Source organism: Lissotriton vulgaris, chromosome 9 (genome assembly GCF_964263255.1).
Source record: "Lissotriton vulgaris chromosome 9, aLisVul1.2, whole genome shotgun sequence".
NCBI classification, from domain to species: Eukaryota; Metazoa; Chordata; class Amphibia; order Caudata; family Salamandridae; genus Lissotriton; species Lissotriton vulgaris.
The window spans coordinates 328,533,725-328,548,497 of record NC_141697.1 but is presented as its reverse complement, the minus strand read 5'-3'; the positions used below and the strand labels follow the sequence as shown (position 1 = coordinate 328,548,497).

Genomic DNA, 14,773 nt, shown 5'->3' with positions numbered 1-14,773 from the left:
GATGTTATTGATGATAGCCTTGAGAGGGAGCCGACGTATGTGATCAAACCATCTGTTAGCAAACATCAAGTGTAAATACATCCAAGCGCGAATATACACCATTCTCGGCGTTGAGTGTGTTCATTCATGCATTTTTGTGAATGGATGCCTTTTCCACCCATTACTTGCCTTTGTTTCATTTTTAACCCATAGGGTTCTCTGCTTCACAGAAATCCATGACTTTGCTCGATCAGATTTCCTGAGTAGAGATAGCGAAGGGCTCTTAATTATGCATGCGGGCTCGAAGGTACAAACCTTCGCCGCAGCATCGGCTGAAATTACACGCATTTAACTCGTTTCTCTTACTGGGGAGGTTTAGGGCTCGAGCTACAAAACAGCGCCCTCGACCCCCATTCCTTAGAAACGCTTGCCATTGTCACACCGCGGTAAAGGTCATTGTGACACGTGTTGTGTTGACCCTCGTGCCCCCTGCTAGCGCGAGACCGGCGGATCCACGCGCAGAGATCAGATAGCACAGATTTCACCTAGAGCGTGCTGCGCTCTAGGTGAAAGGTCGAACACTGTCAAGGTCAGTGCGGCCGTTCACCCGCCCATAATCAATAACGCTAATAATCCTGGGTTGAAAGGTAATTTTATTTCAGAGAAGACCGATTGAAGTTTTACGTATCTAAGAATCTTGGTGGCTTTTTGGGGGTTACAGATTAATTTTCCACCACTTCCTGTTTCTCCTGACACTGTTTTTTAGGTCTCGCCTGTCGATGCGCATGCGCATCGAGCAAGGCGAGAGTATTGCGAGTTATCCACTCTTTGGCAACACTGCAAGGAAACACTGCAAGGAATCGTGGCGATTCCTTGCAGTGCCCGTGACTTTTAAGGTCAATGCGCATGCGCATTAAGCTTATGCGCATGCGCATTGACCTTAAAAGTCACGGGCGCGTGCACGTCCGTGTTTGTTTACCCTTGCCTACTCTCTCTCTCCCCTCTCCGCCCCCGTTCCGCCCTCTCCCCTTCCCGCCGTGCCTCCCCTACTCTCCTCCCCCCTCCTCCTCTCCTCCCCTGCCTGCAGACAGTCATATTGACCAGGACACCAGAAGATTACGATGTGACTGTGGCAAACATTCAAACAGCAGCACAGGCGGTCCGCCAGCAATCTCCTCGTAGGCTGCACCGCATGGTCCACCGGCGTGTGAGTACTCTGTCAAAGACCGAGGATATGCACCGCAGTAGTTTCCGCGCCTCTCTCACGTGGCCACAGTGTTTGCCACTGTATCAACCGTTTGTGCAATTAGAGGCACGCAGCCCCAGACACTCTCACTCTCTCCGTATGCCGACAGAAGCCAGGCTGCAGCAGTACGCCAATCACCTCTAATGGGCCCTCAGGGCATGCAGCCTCTCGGTACTCTGCCTACCGGTGCCCAGGTAAGCGCTGGTTTTCAGCTCCGGTACCGGCGCCGAGGATATCTGCTCCGCTGTTGAATCCACTATACTCACACGATTTTGGTGCACTCGGCTGGATCGTCCGGCACTCTCCCACGCGGGTCACAGACCCTGACCTGCTCGCTGTCTTGTCTCGCCAGATGAGCACAGGCCGCCGTAACGCTCCACGTTGTTTCGCGCAGCCCAGCAATCTACACGGCTATCAGGGGTGTATAGTGGCTACTCTTTAAGACCGCCAAACCGAGGCCAGCAGCGTCTACCCCGTATGCGCCGTTACAGCTCTCCGCAGCTTTGCCCTGGGTAATCCTCGGCTGCGCAGCAATCTAGCGCGGGGGTGTTAGGCGTTCCTCAGCGAGCAGGAAGAAATCATCTGGCAGCACGGGCGCGGAGCCTTCACCACAGCAGCGATCGCGGAGTCACCACAATTGCCCCGCTTCAATTCTCACTCCAGAGCCCTGCAGCCATGAGTCACCGCCATCATGTCAAAACCCACCCTTAAAAATCGAAGCTTGGTCCAAACCATGTACAAAACTGGCAGCACTAATGGTGACCAATGACACACTCCGCACCTTTTAAAAAAAGCCACTGACGTCATTTTTTTATTAGACCTAACTGCCATGTTAAACATCATCACCGGCCACCAAATTCTTCTGGACACTCTTAAAAACAGGATGCGCAAGTAGGAAAGCATTGTGAAATGGTACCAATCCTACCTCTCAGAACACTCCCAAATAGTGAAAACTGACAATTCCCTTTCTGACCCCACTTTAATTTCCGTCCGCACCCCACACAGTAAGCTGTAACAGATTCTGCTTCCAAGGTCTCCTCCCCCCTCCTCCTCTCCTAGCACCCCCAGCCCGAGGCAGCTTCCCCTGCACAGACCCGCTCCGCCCCCTCCCCTTCCCGCCGTCTCGCATTTCCCCTGTCGCACTTCTCCTCCCCCCTCCCCTCTCTTCCCTCCAGCTTGTTTTTTGTTTATTTGACCCGCTCCGCCCCCTCCCCTTCCCGCCGTGTCGCATTTCTCCTCCCCCCTCCCCTCTCTTCCCTCCGGCTTTTTTTTTTTTTATTTTACCCGCCGTGTCTCCGATCCTTTCGCTCTCCTCCCCCCTCCCCTCTCTTCCCTCCGGCTGCTCTCCCCCGGCCAGTCCATGGACGAAGAGCCCTCTCACATGCCTCGTCTCTCCACCCCGGGCACGCCAACCATGATAACCTCCTTGTCCACCTTAACTGCTCCATGGCCTTCAGTGAGAGTCCTCTCCTACAGTCACCACCTCCAAATGCCGCTGCTGACCACTTCATAGATTCTCAAACATGCTCAGTCCCCACGCTGTGGTCCCCCATGTCTCCACCCCATGCAGCACTGGTTTCATAAATGCGACTGCTCAGATCCAGCAGCATCGACATACCCCGGTGAGGACTTCCTCTTATGCCGCTAGGGTTCCAACCTCACTCCATTTCAGCAAGAATCCATGTTCCATCCCTGGTCTTGGCTCTTAAAAACTACACGTATCATTTCAAGGCGTGCAGTGCAATTGGTTGAATATCTAAGTAAACCCAGACTACAACTCCCAGAGTGCAATAGGTTTACAGATAAACCACAGAACTGGACATGAAACAAGGTAGTAACTAAATTATCAAATCCCTCCAGCTAGTGCCAACGATCTTGCTCGAATTCTTCGTCCACTTGGTTAGCTCTCAGCAAATTTTCCTTTAAAAATGATGTCCCACCTACTAGCTTAAAACCACACATGTCAAAACCCACCCTTTACTCACCCTCACCCTCACTCACCCTCAACCCCTCACCCTCACTCACCCTCAACCCCTCACCCACACCATCACTCACCCTCACTCGCCCTCACTCGCCCTCACTCACCCTCACTCACCCTCACTCACCCTCACTCACCCTCACTCACCCTCACTCACCCTCACTCACTCTCACTCACCCTCACTCTCTCACCCTCACCCTCACCCACCCTCACCCACCCTCACTCACCCTCACTCACCCTCACTCACCCTCACCCACCCTCACTCACTCTCACTCACCCTCACCCTCACTCTCACTCTCACTCACCCTCACTCACCCTCACTCACCCTCACCCACCCTCACTCACTCTCACTCACTCTCACTCACCCTCACCCACCCTCACTCACCCACCCTCTCACTCACCCTCACTCTCACTCACCCTCACCCTCCCTCACCCTCCCTCACCCTCCCTCACTCACCCTCCCTCCCTCACCCTCACCCTCACCCTCCCTCACCCTCCCTCACCCTCCCTCACTCACCCTCACTCACCCTCACTCACCCTCACTCACCCTCACTCTCTCACCCTCACTCACCCTCACTCTCTCACCCTCACTCACCCACCCTCTCACTCACCCTCACTCTCACTCACCCTCACCCTCACCCTCCCTCACCCTCCCTCACTCACCCTCCCTCCCTCACCCTCACCCTCACCCTCCCTCACCCTCCCTCACCCTCCCTCACTCACCCTCACTCACCCTCACTCACCCTCACTCACCCTCACTCACCCTCACTCACCCTCACTCTCTCACCCTCACTCACCCTCACTCTCTCACCCTCACTCACCCTCACTCACCCTCACTCACCCTCACTCACCCTCACCCACCCTCACCCTCACTCACCCTCACTCACCCTCACTCACCCTCACTCACCCTCACTCACCCTCACTCTCACTCACCCTCACTCTCACTCACCCTCACTCTCTCACCCTCACTCTCTCACCCTCACTCACCCTCACCCACCCTCACTCACCCACCCTCACCCTCACCCACCCTCACCCACCCTCACCCTCACTCACTCTCACTCACCCTCACTCACCCTCACTCTCACTCACCCTCCCTCACCCACCCTCACCCTCACCCACCCTCACCCTCACTCACCCTCACTCACCCTCACCCTCACTCACCCTCATCCACCCTCACCCACTCTCACTCACTCTCACTCACTCACCCTCACTCTCACTCACCCTCACCCTCACTCTCACTCACCCTCACCCTCACTCTCACTCACCCTCACCCTCACTCTCACTCTCACTCACCCTCACTCTCACTCACCCTCACTCTCACTCACCCTCACTCACTCACCCACACCCTCACTCACCTTCACCCTCACTCACCCTCAACCCCTCACCCTCACTCACCCCCACTCACCCTCAACCCCTCACCCTCAACCCCTCACCCTCCCTCACCCTCACTCACCCTCAACCCCTCACCCTCACTCACCCTCACCCTCAACCCCTCACCCTCAATCCCTCACCCTCAATCCCTCACCCACACTCACCCTCACTCACCCACACTCACCCTCACTCACCCCCACTCACCCTCACTCACTCACCCTCACTCACTCACCCTCACCCTCACTCACCCTCACTCACCCTCACCCTCACCCTCACTCACTCACCCTCACCCTCACTCACCCTCAACCCCTCACCCACCCTCAACCCCGCACCCTCACTCACCCTCAACCCCTCACCCTCAACCCCTCACTCACCCTCACTCACCCTCACCCTCAACCCCTCAGCCTCACCCTCACTCACCCTCAACCCCTCACCCTCACTCACCCTCAACCTCATGCTAAAGATTTACAAAAAAACCCATAAACAATTCTAAAAGCACTAACTCTAATGCTGCGAGACCTATTGCATTTCTAATGCTTGTGCTTTTTCTCTGCATTTAGGATGTGAATTTAGTACACCAACATTTCTGTGGTAGCTCAGATAGATAGCTTCAGCGCCCTTTAATCCATTTGACATCACTGTGATAGTGCATTACTCATGACACTAATGTCAGTATAGAAAGTGATGCTGCATGCCTCCCACCGTGCCGATATCACAGGAAGTGACATTATTGAGGGGAAAATGTGCGTAAACTTTATAAAATATAAAACTCTCTTTGGTGGAACCAACCATATATTCACTAGTGTCCTATCTTGCCATCCCTGGCAGATAGCGCAATATTCCAGGGGCACTCAATCCTTGATTGGCGTCAGAGCCACTAAACATTCATCTACAGTCATCATATGACTGATACAGTCGACACCTGCCCAAATGTGACCTCATAATCCCAATGCAATCTGAACCTCCTCAAAAACCCAATAAGAACTTCTTAAAACACAGGCATAATCTCCATTGTGCCCAGATATAACCGTGTATGCCCAGTGCAGCCAGGTGTCCTCACGTCCAGCGCATCCTCCTAACCTAAGACTATATAGCCTAATATTCCTGGGGCAGCCTCATGGTGCGCGATCTTCCATAATACCCAATTTGATAGGTGGGACCCCTAGTTTTCAAGCAAAGGACCCCATTCAATCTGGCAGTGCCTTATATCCAGCATACCAATGACATTCCTGTACTTGCATCCACGTTCTAGCAATATATCTCATTTCTGAGATTCAACTGCCTCACACTCTAGCAACAAACCTACATTCTGATATTCTACATCCTACAGCTCATCTTTTTTTCAACTACTCAAGTTCCCTATTGCAGTCCAGTGAACTTCCTTCCCAGGTGGCAGTGTTATCTGCTGTATGTTATCCAAGTACTGCGATTCATGCGATACCCATCATTCCTGACCAACAAAGCACTCCTTATATATCAGTACTTGGTCCTTTATGGAGATTCTGTAACTCAATTCACTAATTCAGTGCAATCTCCAGCATCTTCCATCATTACGTTGCTTTCTCTTACAGATATCTCTGCCAGATGTCTGCCTTAGTTATGGCATGCACTTACATTACAACAGCAAACAGCTCTGGTAACACCTCTTCCAGGGTTGCCACGCTACGCCACATATTCCAAGCACCATGTTTACATTCATAGGTTCTATTCACAAACAGCACTTTGTAGTATGTTTAGTAGTACAACTCTTAGGGCCAGATGTACAACAGTTTTTTGCGGTTGCAAAGGGGTTTTTGGCCCGCTTACGACCGCAAAAAACGTGTGGCCAATGTATCAACCCTATTTTGCGAGTCGCTAATATATTAGCGACTCCCAAAATAGGGTTAGCGACTCGCTATTAGGAAGGGGCATGCCAAGGGCGTCCCTTCCTAATAGCAAGTCCAGAACTCATGTATGAATGTTTTGCGTCCCCAGGGTACCACTTCCCCTGTGGGAATGCATGCACAAATCTTTTTTAAGAGCAGGCAGTGTTCCCAGGGACCACTACCTGCCCTTAAAGAATGAAACTGAAAAGTTTATTTTTTAAATCTAGCCCGTTTTCCGCTTTATTGAGAAAGCAGTCCCAGACATGGTGGTCTGCTGACCCCAGCAGACCACCATCCCTGGAAGTGCTAGCCATTCGCAATGAGGTCGCAAATTGCGACAGCCTCATAAATATTTATGAGGCATTCAATTTGCAACCCCATTGGGAATCGCACAGTGTCTGAGACAGTGTAGTACATAGCATTTTGCGACTCACAATTTGTCGCAATTTGCGAGTCGCAAAATGCTATGGTCGTACATCTGCTCCCAAAGACTGTAAAATACTAATCACAAACCTATGCATGGATCTACCTACCTCCACCTCACCTATCTTTTCTATGCAGAGGTCTCAGCCTCAGTTGTGGAGGTCTCTGCAGAGGTACACATACGTTTGTGTAGTAAAGGTGGGAGCGACAAGTGAGTGGCTGGAAAATGGGGCACACTTACTAGTAAATGAGAGGTGATTAGGAGGAATAAGGAGGGGTTAAGGGAGAGGTAGGGAGGCTAACATCCACCCACAAAAGAGTAACTCCATTGCTATTCACAATCTTCACTTCTAAAGTTACTACAGCCAAAAAGGACCTAAAAAGGCGGTAAATGTAATTCATCTTAGCTTGGAGTGAGTCCAGCACCGCATATGGTGAACCTCTGATACTGCGACACTCTCCCACAGAAAATACTGGAAGCACCAAAAATAATATTTACTTATATTGGAAAATAAAAGAGCATTGTTTTATTTTGTAAGATCCAAAATGTTTGTCTCTTTATATCCAAACATGTTGAAATTTATAACAAAGCTAATTTTTGTCCTGAAATTCATTTTATTCTTTGGAGCACATCTTCTTGAAATGTATCACAAGACTTGCAACAATTGCTGCAAACATAATAATGCAAAGAGTGATTGAGCTCCACCACACAGGTATAGGTGAAACACATTTCAGCCCAAGCCAATCACTCCCAGACTGATCCTTTAATAAATAACATCAAACAACAAATAACTTTTTCTGCCATCACCATGTCGGTGAATGTGTTTCTTGATTTGCCCCTCATTGTGATGAATAATTAACTGAAGAGGAGAGAGGGTTTACAAACAAAGGACCAGCCTCTCTGGGAGGATGTTGAGCGAAGCAGTCATTGTCGAATATCACTTCTCACCCAAAGTGATCCCTGACCTGGTTGCAGACTGGGAGCAGGAGCTTGATTTACCTACAGCCCTCTCCAAGGTCATATGTGCCCATGTCAAAGTGCTGGCTGCACTCCATTTTATGGCCTCTGGATCATTCCGGAGGGCAGGTCTGAAAACATAGACTTCTCAGAGGCAAGGCAGTCTTGATACTTGCGTCAGGTACTGAGATGCATCTACAAAGGAGCGCATCAGTTTATCGCCATGCCACAATCACTGTCGGAAAAGCAAAGGGTGACAAGGGAATTTTATTTCTTTGCCCACTTCCCTCATGTGGTAGGTACTATTGACTTTGCCCATATGGAACTTCAGCCACCGTCTCACACTGTACGCCTTTTTCCACAACAGACACTTCTGGCACTCTATCAACGTGCACACTGTCTGCAATGCAAGGGGCTGCTTCACTGATGTGTATTCTACCTTTCCTGAAAGCACACACAACAGCTATATCTTCTGTCAGTAACCTCTTGAGCATCATTTGGTTTCTGGGAATTTTGGTGAAATGTGGCTTATTGTTAGTAACATCTCACACTGGTACTACATGTTCATTTGGAGGCGTGGCATCTCAAGCATACTTGATAGTCACCTGATAATCACTACAACACAACACACACACTACCTTGACACTCACACTCACTGCATGTATGTAGCCATATACTACATTTAGGATAGAGTCCCCTCTTAAGAAATGTCACATCTATGTTGCAGATAATGCCAGATATACTCTCTCCTCATCTCCTCCGAACCTACAGTTGCCCAACCACACTACCTCAGAACCTACAGTTGTCCAACTACACTACCTCAATAGAGGTACAATATGACACACACATATGAACATAAACCAATATTAAACACACTTTACAGATACTTAAGTTGTGATTCAGATGTCTTTACTGTACAGAGGTTGCTTGTGTACCTCCAGGAAGCTGTGTGAAAGATTGTAGTAGCCTATAGTATATTGCACAACATCGCCATGCAAGAGGTCTTACTTATAGACCTTAACCCTAACCTACGCCCACATCAGGTACCTGGAATTGAGCAAAAAATAGACGTTAGGTTATACAAGTGTCGGACCAAATAGTTAACACTTTTTTTGCTTGAGCTGCTAGTTTGGTTGCTGGTTTTATTTGATTAGGTGGTCTATTGTAAATTATGAAAGGTGGATTACCACACTGTCTATAAACACAATCATAAAATAACTCTATTTAATTTAAATAATGTCATTAACAAACATGATATTGTCTAGTTAAAAATAACTTAGTTTTCTATAACATTCCCTTTTCATTAACAACACTTAAGTGCACACTCTCATATAGTACACATGCTTTAGAACACACATACTCAAAAACATTCTCTTGACACATACATTACATACTCAAACAATCTCTGTTCTATTTTTGAGGACCTCTAAATTTTGTTGGGTTTTTCTACAAGCAAAAGTCTCCCTTTTTCATGTGGAAGTTTCCCTTCAGCTTCCATAGGATTCCTTCTTGCCTGTGGAGTCTCCGCCTTGCATGCAGAGATCTCCAGCCCTCACACGGTAGAAAGCTCGTAAGTCAGGGCGGAGATCTCCACCTACCACAAAAAACAGTAAATTACATAGAGAAAGTCAGCTATTTTGTGGTCATCCTGAGCTCACCACAGCAGTATCATCTTCCATCTTCTTGCACCTTTTAAATCCAACCCCTCAACTTGGCCGAGGGACAAGATGAGAGGGGCCCTATTCTCCGAGGAAGAATCAGAGATCATTTGTGAGGTGGTCCTCCAAAGTTATCCTCAGTTTTTATGGGGATCCTAAGACATAGCTGATCAATGCAGAGTGGGCATGCATTTCGAAGGACATTGGTACTCACTACTTGCAGATGGTATATACTCCCAGCGTGGGAAGCATTGGAATTATCTTTGATGCTGGATCCATTTTAAGACCCAGGACCTTCTGGGTGTTTCCTCCCAAGCTACAATCTCAGCACACCCCGCGTGACACACTGTCCATGGGGGTCCTAGGAGAAGCTTGACTGACCCCCGTGACTAGTTGGAAGAGTTTGAGTAATAGACAGGAGGTAAGCGCATTATTTGTATAATTACTTAAGAGCACATGAGTTTTGATAGTGGCATCCAGTCCTGAGTGCAGTCTGAGCTTTGTTCTAACACTAAATGTTGTATTTAACCTGTGTGTTATGAAAGGAGTGAGCATTTACAAATACTGTTGTACTTATGGTTGGATTTGCTAATCTTATCATGACATAATGGAAATTCTTTTCAGATTTTATAGTTTGTGAAAACATATTTTACAAAATATTTGCACCAAAATCGAAAATAATACATAATCCTTTAGGAATATTTGTTTTGCTAGTAAAATACATTCAAATCTAAGCTAGGCAATATGTGTTGAAGATGTTGCAAAGCATCATTAAAGTGTTTAATGACAAGATTATGCAACAAAGACCCCTCTTAGAATACTTCATTCATAAGAATGTTTTGCTATTAACCTAAACACTTATTACAATTCAAAAGTTTGAATAATCTAGTAAGTGAACATTGGCTTGATACAAGTTTGATAGAGAATACACAATGTAATTTTGTGTATTTAGGGACATACGTTGATATGATATGCAGCATTGAACATATGATTTACATTTTTTCGCCTTCCCATTCAGTGACTTGGGCTCGGCAACCATCATCAGAACAGGATCCGGGGCACAGAAGAAGATTGTTGACTGCAAGGCGAGCATGACAGCTATCCAACACCAGCAAGAAGAGAAAGCACACAGAGGCAGGGAGTGTGAGCCTCCCATATACAAACAAGGTCAGTCTCCAAAAGACTCTGGCCGGCGGCTGTAGAGCCACCAGTAGGGGTGGAAGATGTAGACACCACCCCTCAAAAGGAGGCAGATATTGAGGTTGAGCTTCCCTTAGAGGAACAGCAGCCTCTGTTGTCTGAAGCGCAGGTCCTGTTGTCGTCTGGGCCTGCACCCATAGACCCTGGAAGTAGGGGTTCAGGGGTGGTTCTGCAGCACCTCCAAAATTACAAATGTTGGAGTGTCCAAGGCGAGGGTTAAAGATGATTTTAAATTGTGTTTATATCTTGTCACATTTTCTGTGGTTTAAAGTCAGAGGCCAAATTTGCTGTCTGTAAATGGCAGTGTGGTACCACACTGTGCATTAGTAATATATTTGTCCTAAATGCAACACCAGCTACATATTACACCCTTGTCAGCTCATTTGCGACACTTGTTCTTAGTGTGATTCTTGGATTTTCAAAATCCTTATGAGTACAGTGGTGTAACATTTATGGCAGCACCACTGTCTGCACCAACCCCCCTCAACGGCCCCCAAGCACCAGGGCCTCAAGTTGTACTTCATACATAGCCTTCATCTCCTCCTCAAAGTGCCCGCTCAGAACAAAAACAGCTGTCAAGGACCGTTTTAGCCCAGGGATGTAAAGAGAGCTCCTGCAGTGCAGTGGGAGCCCATACCCTCAGGGGGCCCCATTCAGCCCAAGGCCAATACATCTCTGTGAAACAGAAGACTCAGAGGCCACTTATTACATTGATTTGATTTACATTTTGTAAAGTGTGACGTATGCCCGTTGGGCGTCTTGGCACTGTGCATCTGCCTAAAAGCTGAGATGACCCGTGACTAAAATCTAGAGAGAAAGACCGAATAACCAAGTTGTGAGATGCTTTCTAAATATTAGCAGATTTAATTGACTTCTCAAGTGCAACAGCATTTGATTCCAGAGCTGGGAGGTAGTGTGAACAAAACTTCTCCCTCCCCAGGAAGCCTTGGATATTTTAGGGACCAATGCTTTTTTCACAAGCGCTGATCGAAGAGATCTATTAGGGTGTTACCAGGTGAATTTTGTCTTGAGAGAGTCAGGGCCTGTATGATTAAGGCCTTTGTGTGCTGGTCAAGGCGTTTTAAAACCTACTCTCTTTTTGATGGGGAGCCAGGGTAGCTCCTCCAAAGCTTTTGAGATGGGTTCATGGTTACTGATGTTACTAAGGAGGTGGACTGCTGCGTTCTGAAGTCTCTGTGGAGTTTTTTCAAAATACCTTGCTGCGCCCCGATGGAAAATGTGTTGCAGTAGCCCAGCCTCGATAGAAACAGGGAGTTAGTAACTGTTTTCTGCAAGTCACAGGGAATAAACGGAAGATCTTCTTCAATGTTTTTAAGATGAACAAATTCGACAGTTGGTTGGTCTGATCTATGAAAGTCAGTTTGGAACCAAAGATGATATTTAAATTCCTCACTTTCGATACTGGCATTGGGAGAGCACCTAGGGTCTGTGGCCACCATGCCTTATTCCAGAAGGAAGTGTCCCTTCCAAAAAGGAGGACCTCCATCTTTTCGGAGTTCACTTTGAGACAGTTGCTGCTCATCCAGTTGACTATCACTCTCATACAGTTGTTGAATTGAGAGGCCTCTTCCTCTTCCTCTAAAGATAGATACCATGCTTTAGGTATCGTCAGCATAGGATAGGAGGTTGTCAAGAATCCATTCTTCATGGGAGCCCCATCATTTTGCTTTCCGTCACTGCTTAGCCCCCAACACCCCAAAGCCCTTCTCCCACAATATGCCATTTTGTCAGCACTCAAGGAGGTCCTGAGGCGAATTGAAGAGGGTCAGAGATCGAACTCTTTGAATATCCTGGGTTTAGTTGGAGAGACCCCACCTCCTGTTGTCTCTGGTGAATAGCGAAAAGTATTAAAGGTGTAAAAGTTTATTTATACCTGAGTAAACCTACACATGTAAATAGGGTGCATAGCCTTTTGTTTAACAAATCAGTGCATTCTGGGAGTTGAGGTCTATTTTTTTGCTGAAAGGCAAGAAGTTGCACTGACAAACTAGATAAAAATAATTTAAAAATGATAGAACCAGATTGAACACATGGGACCGTATTCACAAACATAACATTTATTTGTGTAAATGTACTCACATGTAAATCTTCTACTTGCAGTAGCAACACTTTGCAGTAACTTTTTCTTTTTTTCCTTTTCACCATTTCTGAGTGTACAGTTACTCCATAGTTTAGACTTGCTTCACTCTACGCCCTGCATTCATGAGTTGGAGCCTCCTTCAACATGCTTTATGGGTGCTAAACAGTGACACAAGATGGCAACCTCTTTTACTGACATAAGCATCTCACCAGGCTTCCTCAGCCAAGGCCTCGCCACACTTAGTGCTGGTAACATGTCTGGTGTATTAGACACACCGACAGACAGATAATCTTTTAATCTTTAGGCGATAAATAAAAAACTAATCATACACGCCCAGCAATACAGCTTAAATATTTAAGAAATATATTAGAATATAAAATACACCATTATTGTCAGCAAAAGGCACTTAAAAAACATATTAAGAAGCAGACAGAACCAGATTTTAAAAAGCAAAGATACATACGATTGGTGAACCTAACATCTTTCAGAAGAACAAAAAGTGGTGTACATTTAACAAAGCCCTTATCTTAAACGTATCAAAACTTGTCTGCCAAATTGATTGTAAAAGGTGCAAAAAACACAAAGTGTAAAAAATTATGTATTAATTACTAGGGACCTTTAAATTTGGGATATCATTTTATCACCTGATTTGGTTGTTGTAGTTTGCTTCAAGTGAAGTAAGTTCAGCAGGGCCAGACTGGCAGAAGCGGTCATCAGGCGTTTCCCGGGATTACAGAGGGGGGGGGGGGGGGGTGTTCACCAGTTGGCCCATATCGGACACTGCAGGATAGTCTCTCGTATACTTGTGCCAAAAAGAATACTATCTCTTTCGGGGCCCCAGATTCAAGCAGTACAGTCCACAATAAAGAGTGGTCCACTAAATCAAAAGCACTGCTCAAATCAGCAAAACATAAAAACAAGTTACCCCCTTTCACCGATGTATATTTATTAATTAACAGGTCAAGATTCACACATTGTTCATGGGTACCTAGGCCCTTCCTGAATCCTTATTGAACAGGATATAAAATCTTATAATCCGAGGCCCAGGTTTCCAATCTTTTTAAAAGAACCCTGCTCATAACCTTTATTGATGAGTCCAACAAAGAGTAAGCGTTCATTAAAGTGATCCTACAAAGTTCCCATTGAGTAAAGTAATTTTATTGCTCCATTGCTTCCCCCTAAATGGCAGGAGTGCAAATTTTGTTTCTAAAATAATGACATACAAAATCAAATATTACTAGCAAACATAGGGAGTTTGTGCAATATCCCCTGAGAAGAGTAGATGTGCAGGGTGCTATAAAATGTTTCAAAATAAATACATGGCATTTCACATATTGGGCACAATTCACAAAGTCATTTGCACTTGTAAATCAGATTTTTAAACACAGCAGGCTGGATTTAGGAGTGCAGGGTCTTCACAAAAGGTGTCTTTGCACGCGTAATTCTATGTATTCCTGTAAAATATACACAAGACATCTATTTCCTTGATAGCCTCTCCTTTACAGGGGTATGTGCAGTAAAATATTTTGTACTTTCAGAATGAAATATCCCTGCAAAAAGGTTTCCAATAACCAGGAAGTTCCGATGTGTGTGGGCAACTTTTTTAGGTCTCGCCTATTAATCCCGCAAGAGATAATAGACGAGAGTATAGTGGGCAAACCAAGGTCTGAAACCATCGCGGATTTCGGACAGTTCGTGTGGTGCACTCATGCGGAAAGCCCATCCAAATTAAAGCCATCAGCCTCCCTCCCACAGGCATCTGTTGCTTCCCCAGCGTGCGCAGTGTGTGCGCTTGCCCCCCCACCAGGCAGCGCGACGCTTCACCAGCGCTTCCCTCCCACTCGCTGGCTCTCCCGCCCCCCCCAACCAGGCTCTTGAAGCGCGACGCTTCACCAGCGCTTCACTCCAACTCACGCACTCCCCTTCACCCTCGCCCCCCACCCGACTTGTTCAAATTACATTGTAATGACTAGCAAGTAGCAACAGCAGACACT

General features: G+C 46.9%; 1 protein-coding gene across 5 annotated transcripts in view; it reads left to right on the top strand.

Annotated features, from left to right (window-relative positions):
* Positions 1–14,773, top strand: part of FOXN3 (forkhead box N3) — a 654,420-nt gene that overhangs the window by 96,343 nt on the left and 543,304 nt on the right. For 3 of the 5 annotated variants that reach the window (XM_086937629.1, XM_086937636.1, XM_086937635.1), the window contains exon 2: positions 10,497–10,645. The exons of the other annotated variants lie outside the window; for them this stretch is intronic. The gene's annotated coding sequence lies outside the window, so the exon portion shown is untranslated. The remainder of the gene's footprint in view (positions 1–10,496; positions 10,646–14,773) is intronic. 5 annotated transcript variants of the gene reach the window in all.